This window comes from Macrobrachium rosenbergii, chromosome 20 (assembly GCF_040412425.1).
Source record: "Macrobrachium rosenbergii isolate ZJJX-2024 chromosome 20, ASM4041242v1, whole genome shotgun sequence".
Taxonomy (NCBI): Eukaryota; Metazoa; Arthropoda; class Malacostraca; order Decapoda; family Palaemonidae; genus Macrobrachium; species Macrobrachium rosenbergii.
The window spans coordinates 42,610,001-42,621,948 of NC_089760.1; the positions used below are offsets into that span (position 1 = coordinate 42,610,001).

Genomic DNA, 11,948 nt, shown 5'->3' on the forward strand with positions numbered 1-11,948 from the left:
GTAAAAAAGAAAAAGATATATATATATAAAAAATATATATATATATATATAATGAGGTTTGTGTATTCCTTTCTGCAAGCACACAGCAGAGTGCAACATACTTTGCAATGCAAGGTTCCATACTTTCCTGCAGTCAGGTTTTCAGGTAATACCTTCCCAAACTCGAGGGTAATATTACTGGCAACTGATCTACCCTAAATTTTCCTGGTAGGGCAATTCCAACAATGAGACTCACTGGAGAGTGCACTGAAGTGTGCTTACTGCTGAGTGTGCTAAAGTTAATTCTCTTTGTATCGTTCCTTCGATCCCTGCTTTATCACCCAACTGCTTTCTCCTTTTCCTTTACTTCCATTTCCTTTGGTTTCTTCAATTCTAGCTGTCTGAGTTCCCTGATTTTACCTTACTCCAATTAGCCTATCACTTTTCACTCGAAATGGAACTCAGTAGCTTCGCTGAACTTACTTATCTACGCCCCCATTTAGGCCGTTTAGCCTGTCAGTGAACTACTTAATAATTAATATTGAACTGCTTATTATTATTATTATTATTATTATAATTATTATTATTATTATTATTATTATTATTATTATTATTATTATTATTATTATGTAACCTTAAAGTTCTCTACTCTTTCATTTTCCACTTTTTCTTCATTATTTCCTAACTAATAATAACCTGTCGTTTGCCACAGCAAAGGTCTTGGTACTCCCATTTCAGGCTCACACTGACATAAAGAGTCTGGGACATGTTAATGCTTTACTTTGTATATATTGAATACTCTTCAACCAATCAAGTCTTAATACAAACTTGTCATAAAAATGCCTTGAGATTTATAGCAATTATTCACATAATTCTGTTTCATACTGTCAAAGAATAAAAACTAAGGTTATGAAAATAAGTCGCTACGTATTGCAATCTCATTTCATTTTCAATAAACCTTTAGGTTTTATAGTAAGCCAACAGGACCTAATTACGAAAACCAAGCATGAATGCAACAAAAAGAGAAGAGAAAACAGAAACTGGTAATAATAAAAAAAATAAAGAAACTTGAGGACACAGGTTCGCAAACACGGCAAAATCCCACTCAAAACAAGCAACACTTAATAATACTTATCCCTTTAATATGATGTTTACACGTACCTCAGGGATAAGTTGAAAAAGCGTGACACCCTGAAGGGCCACATGCAATCATCTACGAGCAGAAAGTAATCAAAAGGTCAACTTACTTAATTAATCTTGTGTCTGTGCTTGTTTTTTTTTTTACTACACATACAGCAGTAATGAAAATTGACGATCCAAATTAACAACATCCCACCCTTACCATAAAAAAAACTCTACCCATCCCAAACCCGAAGTCCAAATCTTCCCACTCCTAATCCCAAATCTTCCCATTCCTAATCCCACAAAGACCTCATATCAAATCTTCCCATTCCTAATCCCACAAAGACCTCATATCCAAACTCGTAAAAACCTCCTCCCATCCTAACCTCAAACAAAATCTCTTTTCAATCCTACTTTCGAAGAAAAACCTCCCTCCAGCCGAATTCTCAATTAAACCTCCTCGTATCCACAACCCCGAAAAGAACTTTCTCCCCTCCCCCTCTAAAAAAATACCCTCCTCCTAAACCAAGCCTGTAACAAAAGACCCCTTTCACCCTGACCCCAAAAAAGCTCTACTCACCGTACCTCTAGGCCTATACACTAATCCCGAAATAAACCTCCTTTCACGCAAACCGCGAAATAACTCCTCCTATCCCAAACCTCGAAAAAACTCTTTTCACTCCTAGCTCTGAAAAAAACTTCATCCCACTCCAACCTAGAATAAATTCTTTTCACCATACCCTAAAAAACCTCCTCTCACCCCACCACAGGAAAAACCTTCTCCTACCCCAACCCCGAAAAAATTCTTTTCACCCTACCTCTAAAAAAAAAATAAACCTCTCTCACCCCAGCCCAGGAAAAAACCTCCTCCTACCCCAACTCCCCGAAAAAATTCTTTTCACCCTATCTCTAAAAAAAAAAACACTCACTCCAACCAAGAAAAAATTTTCTCCACCCGAACCAAGTAACAAAAAAAAAAAAAAAAAAACTCATCCCACACTAACCCCAAAACAAACCCCTTTCCAACCCTAGCCCAAAATATACCCCTTCCCACCTAACCTCAAAATAAACCTCATTCCATCACAACCCCCGAAAAAACCTCAAACAGCATCCTTATTATCTTAACATCAAGCTCCATGCAAAAAAAAAAAAAAACATTATAGGAGAAAAACAGCCGAGGATTAAATGCACGCATCGGCTATCAGACAACGTCATCAGCTTCGTTTATTATGCAAATCGAATCTTTCTTTATAGGCTAAACCCAATAAGTTGCCTCTGTTCGGCGTTAACGATGAAAGGAAAAACTCTCTCTCTCTCTCTCTCTCTCTCTCTCTCTCTCTCTCTCTCTCTCTCTCTCTCTCTCTCTCTTACCGAAACTACAACTTCCCTTGCACTCTCCCAAACCCTATAACGCTACAACTTTCCTTTCAATCTCTCTCTCTCTCTCTCTCTCTCTCTCTCTCTCTCTCTCTCTCTCTCCTACCAAGCTACAACTTTCCTAGCACTCTCCCAAACTCTATAACGCTACAACTTTCCTTTCAATCTCTCTCTCTCTCTCTCTCTCTCTCTCTCTCTCTCTCTCTCTCTCTCCTCTCTCTCTCTCTCCTACCGAAACTACAACTTCCCTTGCACTCTCCAAATTCTGTAACGCTACAATTTTCCTCTCTCTCTCTCTCTCTCTCTCTCTCTCTCTCTCTGACATAGCTGCTGCATCTTTCATTAATAATTAAATCGTATAACAATTAACTGAAGTGGTGTTTTGATTATTTCAATACATTTCCAAGAATAAAAGACCTACGATTTATTAGTAAAATAAATGATACATCACGTTTCCATATAAACACAATACGTAGACTTGAGCATTTCTTGGAATACCAAAAGCTAGGCAGAATTACTGCCATTTTGTCATTCAAATTTGTCAAGATAGTCAGCCACTTAAAGTTAGCTCAATTCACCCTTCTATTTCCAGCTGCATCGCTTAGCATATATAAACGAACAATATAAAGGGTCAGAAGAAAATTCCTTAAAAAGAATGATTCACAGTTTTAACATCTAGCCCTAGGACAATGTGGCAAGATACACAATGAATGGTACCAGCTGACACATATAGACAGTTCCCATATATGGGTTGCAAACGACTGGGAACTGAAATCAAATATTGGGTAATTTTGGTTGAAACTATTTTTTTTTCTTTATATTAAGTATTCTAAGTGGGCTTTCAGATATCAAAATCCGTGCACAGGCTACTAAGTGCTACTCTGGCCCAAATCACAGCTGGAGATTACAAAAGTATAGTTTTCCCAATGCCTGAGATGTTCTGCAATGTCTACTTTCGAAACTAGTCAGCATTGCTTGATCTTCTTAAGACTATTAACTGATAAATAACAATGAGATGTCCAAGCCTTAAAGACGATAAATTCAGACATGTAATTGCGCCAAGTACATTATTTTCTTGTTGGATTCGCATGTCCATGCAAATCGTATACCGCAACACGACTAGGCCTGCTTTTACATCAAGACATTTTAATGTGAGTTTGTGCCAAATTTCATTTTGATTTTGTATCAAATTTCATCAAAGTATGATGAAATAATCAGAGAATAGCTTGCCGTGATGTATGAAGCCCCAGACGGAAAAAAAATCCCAAAGGTGATACCATAAGTCATTCGATACAACATATTATCTTCATGCGTATCCCTTACTTGTCTGCCTGTCCCCTCTCTCTCTCTCTCTCTCTCTCATTATCTTTAAACATTTCCCTTACTTGCTCTCTCTCTGCTCTCTCTCTCTCTCTCTCTCTCTCATTATCTTTAAACGTTTCCCTTACTTGTAACCTGCTCCCCACCACCAACTTTCCTCTTCAATATCTCTCTCTCTCTCTCTCTCTCTCTCTCTCTCTCTCTCTCTCTCTCTCTCTCTCTCTCTCTCATTATCTTTAAACATTTCCCTTACTTGTATAGGCTCCCCAGTTCCCCTCCACTAGCTGCCCTCACTCTCCCAATCTCTATAACTCTCTCTCTCTCTCTCTCTCTCTCTCTCTCTCTCTCTCTCTCTCTCTCTCTCTCTTATCTTTATACATTTCCTTTACTTGTAGGCTACCTGTTCCCCCCACTACTTTCCTCTCTCTTTCTCTCTCTCTCTCTCTCTCTCTCTTTCATTTCTCTCTCTCCTGCTCCCTCTCTCTCTCTCTCTATCTTTATACATTTCCCTTACCTGTATACCTGCTCCCCCCCCCCTCTCTCTCTCTCTCTCTCTCTCTCTCTCTCTCTCTCGAAACTACAACTTCCCTGCACTCTTCCAATCTCTATAACGCTACAACTTTTCTCTCTCTCTCTCTCTCTCTCTCTCTCTCTCTCTCTCTCTCTCTCTCTCTCTCTCTCTCTCTCTCTCTCTGTAAGGCTACATTTTTCCTTGCACCACAGCTCAGTCCAAGCGAATACCGAATGTCCTCAGCAAACTTGTGAAAGGACCTACCAATGCAACTTTACATCAAATTACTGAGCGCCGCAGTGAAAGTGTCCCAGGTAGAGAGAGAGAGAGAGAGAGAGAGAGAGAGAGAGGAATATTACCACATTCAGTGAGTTCTTGAAACCTAGGCTACAGTATTATTAGTTCTTCGAAAGATGGTATATATAGTGGGAGAATTCATAATAAGGAATATAACACGAGAGAATTATAATTAAGAAATATCAAATGAGAGAGTGGTGTAATAAGGAATAAAAGATACGAGATTTTGTAATAAGGAATATATTTCGCCGCCTCTCTCTCTCTCTCTCTCTAGGTCGTCTGCCTTCAGTGCATTTTATCGAAAATAAAAAAAAAAAAACTTATTTATGGAAGCTTTTGAAGTTACACTCGGATTTAGGCTAATTAACTGAAAGTCTGCACGCAATGCCCATGTTTTATAATAAATGAATAGAGTTGCCCCATAATCACCCTTTTGAATTTAAAGTCTCTTATCCAACGTAGGAAATTAGGGTAATCTATAGGAATAGGTCAGTCGTGAACGGATTATGACAATATCATACATATAGCTACATATGTAACATATGTATACGGATACATACATACATATACAGTATATATATACATATACGTATATGTATATATATATATATATATATATATATATATATATATATATATATATATATATACATAGGCCTATATATGGATTTATATATGCACATATATATATTTTTAAACGTACATTTTTCTAAACATCTTCCAAACTCCTGGGACTGTAGTATACTAAGTTTTAAGAAAGGAAAAACAACACCACAATTATATATTAAAATAAAACTACAAAGAACTTCTAGCACAAGTAACAAGGTCATAGACCAAACACTTCAAGACTTGGAACACCTCACTGTTCATCCGCTGTACAAACCCCAAAAATAAGCAAATGTTTTTTCAAGACATTATTTCTAATTTACTTTGGCACAGAAATGTGCAGTTAAGGCCAACATCACTTTGTTTACTTCTCTTTTTGGCTTGGTATTCTTTGTGGTCCCGAAGGTAAAATAAACAAAATAAACAAAAATGTATCTTAGTTATGAATGGTACTCTTTCTAGATTCACTGACAAATCTAGGCCTCTATGGTACTCTTTCTAGATTCTCTGACACATCTATATGGTATTCTTTCTAGATTCACTGAAAAATCTGTATGGTATTCTTTCCAGGTTCACTGACAAATCTGTATGATATTCTTTCTAGATTCACTGAAAAATCTGTATGGTATTCTTTCTAGATTCACTGACAAATCTGTATGGATTCTTTCTAGATTCACTGACAAATCTGTATGGTATTCTTTCTAGATTCACTGAAAAATCTGAATGGTATTCTTTGTAGATTCACTAACAAACCTGTATGGTATTCTTTCTAGACTCACCAATAAATCTGTATGGTATTCTTTCTAGATTCACTGACAAATCTGTATGGTATTCTTTCTGGATTCACTGACAAATCTGTATGGTATTCCTTCTACATTCACTGACACATCTATATGGTACTGGTTCTAGATTTACCGACAATAGCATAAACCATTAATATTAATCTTTTTGAAAGAAATCAAAATTAAGACGAAACTGCTAAGAATGTATTCTAAGGAACGAAGTGTTTAAACTCACACTTGCAGAATCAAACAATCCACGACATAACAGGATCAGAACAATACTCTACAAGAGAGAGAGAGAGAGAGAGAGAGAGAGAGAGAGAGAGAGAGAGAGAGAGAGAGAGAGAGAGAGAGAGAGAGATTCATCTTTATGACTGGTAACTCGTGGCAATTTTTAAAAGGCTGCGTTAGGCCTAACAGACATGTCCACTCGACGGAGAATGAATAGGCTATGGCTACATTAGGCTACCAGCAGCAATGAGTTCCAGCAAGCTTTTAGGGAGGTAATATTATCGAAATAACTCACAGAAAGTAAGATTCATTACGAGTATGAAATAAAGGGGAACTGAAACCCTCTTAGTAATATATTAATCAACAGGGAAACGACAAAGCAACAAAGCCGATCATACTGAGAAACTCTAATGCGATCCGACGAAGTCCAAATAGCTTAGGCCTAACGGGATTCGCCGACAGTCCAGATGATGCCACGGTGGATTAGCATAGTGATTATATCGGCCTACTCTTCATCACTTCAAAAATGGATCGCTTGGTGACTATATCATAGCACGGGATATATGTTGAATTTCAAGCTGAACTATTAGGCCTAAATACAAAGTGACTAGATCAGAAACACAAACACTTCATGTTAAAGCAATTTTTGTGCCTGTTCACTTACAAATCACAGAAACCTAATGAATATGTATCAGCTAAACACAAATATGAGAGAGAGAGAGAGAGAGAGAGAGAGAGAGAGAGAGAGAGAGAGAGAGAGAGAGATCGCACAGTAATGCTGGATTAATTAATGGCAATCAAGTTCATTAAGCTGCAAGCTTTTCTTACGTACAGATATGACCACGCATTGCTCCCTCGCCTTCACAAACATCTATTCCCCTCCCAAGCACAAAGTTACAAAACAAATACACTAACATAAATTAGCACAAGCACATAACAAATAACAAATGTTATTCCGTAGGAACTAGTGAAAGACAAGGCCAATAATGACAAGACCTTTGATTTACGAGTAATAATTATAATATACAAATTAATTAGCTGAGCTCATAGCAACAAATAGTTTGAAAATGATGCCATGGACAGAGTGAATATCATATAGGCCTAGGTAGGTGTATTCCGAACCACAGGTAAAGAAAGAGACTCGCCATGCGAATAAATGTCAAATAAAAATACAGATTAAGAACGCTGTATCAAAGAATCTAAAAAAAAAAAAACCTATATAGGCCTAGATTCAAAATAACTGAACAACCAGTTACACAGGTTATGAAAACTAGAAGACTCCATTTACTGCTAAAAAAGAATCCATTAAGCAGAAAGATAAAAAGCCGCTTTGTTTGATGAGAAGCGAGTAGGCCTAGTAGAGAACAACGCTATTCAGTATCACGAAAGTGATTAAAAAAAAACTCAAAATCACCCCAGATGTAAACTGTAACAAATGCATATGGGTCTAGCGTCAGTGACACCGTCCTGTTTTTGCAGCCAACGAGACGTTAACACATCATATCACACGCTCGCCTGAGCCTAATCAACCTCGTCGAAAATGTGAAACATTACTTCGCGTATGAGGTTCATTTAAAAGCAAACCAATCAATACCTGATAACTGTATTATAACAAGAACTAAATGTACCGTTGTATCGGAACACTCCCAATTGCAAATGAAAAAAAAGTCTACAACTGCCTTTCAATATGGCCCCATAATAGAATCGATATCATGAAGTTAACACGAAACTCTGCCTTTCATACATTCAATTAAACGTGTGTACGACATTATTTTAAACCATTAAAAACAAATTAGCTTACACGTCCCTATCAGACGCCAGAAAGGCAAATACACATAAAACTAAAGCTGAATTCTCCAATTCTGAGTTTATGTAGAGAGCGGAAGCCTAACGCTATTTAAGTAGTGCTTCCATTCAAAAATCTCTATCACCAATAGTCAAGTGAAATCCACCAACACAAGAAAGATTTTAAGGTGCTACTTTGGCTTGTGACTAAGCGTCCGAGGTGCTAGTACTAAACATGGCGGAAGCTCCTTGGGAAGCCGTGTTTAGTACTATTATTGCCTCTCGGACTCAAAGTATTAGCCTATATACACACCCATTTCTATACTGTGAGGTCGACAAATTATTATATTTTAAAACAAATTAACGGTATCTTCGTGCAGCCGACTACTCTACAATTACCATACGCTGTTTAGCACTAGCACCTCGGAGTAGGTGACGCCGCGTCCAGAACAAGCCAAACTATCACCGAGTTCAAGATACAGGCTATCCAAACACCAGGAGCTTGATATTACGTAAAAATCTGTAGTTACATTGGTCTGTTATGAAACATAAACACTACATCATTGTACCCCAATTTAGTCTTTGATAACTTGAAAAAGTGCTACATACACAGTTCAAAATGGGGGAAAAAAATGTGGGTTCGATTTTGAAATAGACTCTCTCCCATCTTCCTATATAGACCTACATATATTCAACTTTCAATTTATAGCTAACAAGGAGTACTCCTTTATTATTATTATTATTATTATTATTATTATTATTATTATTATTATTATTATTATTATTATTCAGAAGATGAAACCTATTCATATGGAACAAACCCACAGGGGCCATTGACTTGAAATTCAAGCTTCCAAACGATATTGTATTCATTAGGAAGAAGTAAGAGGAGATAAAGGGAAATACAGAAAGAAAAGATCCCACTCACTTATTAAAATAGAAAAAAAAAATTAATAAATTAACAAATAGATAAAAATGTACTGAAATACAATGGTCGTAGTACTCATTTTAACAGTGGCATTTTTATGAGTGAAATACCACTGGTTATATTAAGGGTCGTAAAAAAAAAATAAAAGCCTTGGTATTCTTGTTTTTAAAACAGCCAAGTCACGCAAACCTGCTTCAATTGCTGTTCGCAACTGTATCGAAACTTGACAAAGCAAATCGATAACGAAGTAATACACTGTATGCTACATAACGATAAATCCTTTATAATGCATTGGCCAGAGTTTCAAAAAACTATAATTAGCACTACCGCAGTAATGATTGCAATTTTGAAGTTTTCTGAAGCACTAGCCTATACTAATGATCATTATTCGTTATAATAAAATATTGACAGATGTTACTCTTGGGTTCAAAAATCCTCGGAAATTAACGAGGACACGATATTTTACTATATATATAATATATATATATATATATATATATATATATATATATATATATATATATATATATATATATATATATATATATATATGTGTGTGTGTGTGTGTGTGTGTGTGTGTGTGTGTATAATTACGCGTGATCTAACCTTAAAAACGGAAAAATTACAATGAGTTTTCAATTAAACAAGAAAACAGTATTATATTGTAAATCAAAAGAACAAAAATGAACTTCCAAGGCCGGTGGAACCTTCTGATGAAAGCCTAGGCCTATTAAAAAATGAAACCTATAATTACCTATGTAATTATTATTAACATGATAAACGTCTATCTGATAAATCGATATATACAAATACTTTGCTAACTTAAGTACTTTCTCCATCAAAAAGTTTTATTACTGCATTTTACTTCGAAGCCCCAGGGAAAGAGCAGTGAGGAATGGTAGGCCTACTGCATATAAACTAAAAAAAAAAAATTACTCATGCGTAAATGCATTATCAGATAATTACCATAATAGCTTGAAAATTAATTCAGGAAGCCTAATTTAAATGGTGAGGAAGTAATTAGCTTATGTTTTCATATTAGGCTTTGCCTAATTAATACGCCTATCTCTCTGAAACTCTACAAAGCTTCAAGAGATTATGGAACCAAACTTAGTTAATTCGCTCTAAAGTTACAATAAACATCCCTAGTATTTACTTACTAAAGTAAGAATAAACACTCTAGTATTTACTAAGTAATATTTACATCTGATTGTTCATTTAGCGAGTTTGTACAGGATTACAACGTACAATGGTCTGTTTGTTCGATTAAACGGTCTGAATAAGCATAAGACTGTAATAAAAAACATATACCGGTATGTAATTAATTCCATGTTCTTCGTAAGTTTATTAATGAAAAAAGTTACGCTTGATACATAAAACGAATAAGTATGATAAGCATATCCACGTAAAAAAAAAAACTAAAATGGCCTATGTTACGAAAAAATATATATAAACAGGAATTACTTACACGTTATTCGAAAATTCATTCAGAAAAAAGTTTCGCATGATATACAAAACGAAAAAACAACATGATCAGCACACCCACGAGACTTAAAGTAAACCATTCATCCACGCAAACAAACAAGAGACAAGAATTCTACAAACATGTCTCTAAATGGCGTCCCTTTCTTTTCTTCTCTCTCTCAGAAAACTTCAACGCACTTACCGAAATGTATATCGAGGTGGTTATATTAAGCTCTCTTCAACGGCGTCATTCACAAGAATATCCTCTTAGAAAACATATACCACAAACTGCTGCCCGTCATAAGAAAAAAAGTTAAAAAGGAATGAATCAATCGAGGAGAAGTATATTTAAAAATATAAACATCCACCGTTGGCGTCGGGGGTTGAACAAGAGCGACACTCACACACACCCTGACTCACTCACAGTCGCAGCCACACTGCCAGCCTTGGGATTTTCGCTCCCCTTTGTCGGTCTCGTAAGGGAAGAAGAAGAAGTAGAGGAAGAGTTATCAGCTACGCTTTTTATTATCTCATTTATTTCTGTTCGTGCGACGGATTCGTACAAATTACGAATGACATCTACGAGGGAGAGCATTATCGAGTACATGCGTTCGTTTCGTCGGTCGTTAAGCGAATGTAAGCGACAATTTTATTTTTTTGAACGCTTTTTTTTAAGGCAAGAAGAGTAGTTATCAGCTACGTTTTTTTACTGTTGCGTTTATTTTCATTCGCACGACGGAATCGTACAAATCACGAATGACATCTACAAGGGAGTGTGTTATCGTGTGCATGCGTTCGTTTCGCTGGCCATTAAACAAAACAAGGCGACAATTTTGTTTACCGAAGGTTTTTTAGGCAACTGTTGATATTCCAACAGTTTAAACGCCGCGACAGAACCTACAAAGGAGGACGCAGGGTTTAAATACGAGAAGAGCAGTACCCATTCATATAAGAACCATAAATCCTACTTGGCAACTGACAGTACATCCCCTCCTTCCGCCCTAAGCAACGCCGAGGATAAAATTCCAAAGCATTTCGGCACCCTTCAAAATATTTCGTCCTTTGGCCCAGCTGTTGAGGCTTGGTGAATGAATGCGGGTTGTCTACACTAATGCATTCATCAACCGAAACGATGCAGTTGGTGATGAATTCTGGCTGGCGACGGTGAACGACCACAAAAGATTAATAATTGCGAGGACAACGAGCGATCAATTTTGCTAAAACCGCTGCGAGACTTCGGAGTGAATCTCTGCCTGCGGGTACCAAGAGAGGGCAAAGTATATATGGACAACAATTGTCAAATGCTGTGAAGGGAGAGGTCGTTCATGGCTTGATACAGAGTCACAACATCTTACATTTGTAACAACAGTTGAACTGTGGAACAGTCTCCCTGAGGAAGTTGTACAATTGGAACTTCAGAAGTTCAAGCAAAGATGCAGTGCATTACTACCCTGAAACCATTCTCCTTGTATCTTACATCTTTATCTGCTTATTTATTAATTTGTTAATTCATTTTTCTTTTCTAATAGCCGATCTCCTCTTTCTG

General features: G+C 36.6%; 1 protein-coding gene across 16 annotated transcripts in view; it reads right to left on the minus strand.

The window, feature by feature from the left end:
- The window catches only part of tei (teiresias), a 386,546-nt gene extending 375,687 nt beyond the window's left edge, over positions 1-10,859 (minus strand). For 12 of the 16 annotated variants that reach the window (XM_067122674.1, XM_067122669.1, XM_067122665.1 and 9 more), the window contains exon 1: positions 10,605-10,845. The gene's annotated coding sequence lies outside the window, so the exon portion shown is untranslated. Of the gene's footprint in view, positions 1-10,604 lie in introns of all 16 variants that reach the window. The other 4 variants (XM_067122672.1, XM_067122667.1, XM_067122663.1 and 1 more) reach the window with 1 other exon arrangement.
- Between the last annotated feature and the right edge of the window lie 1,089 nt (positions 10,860-11,948).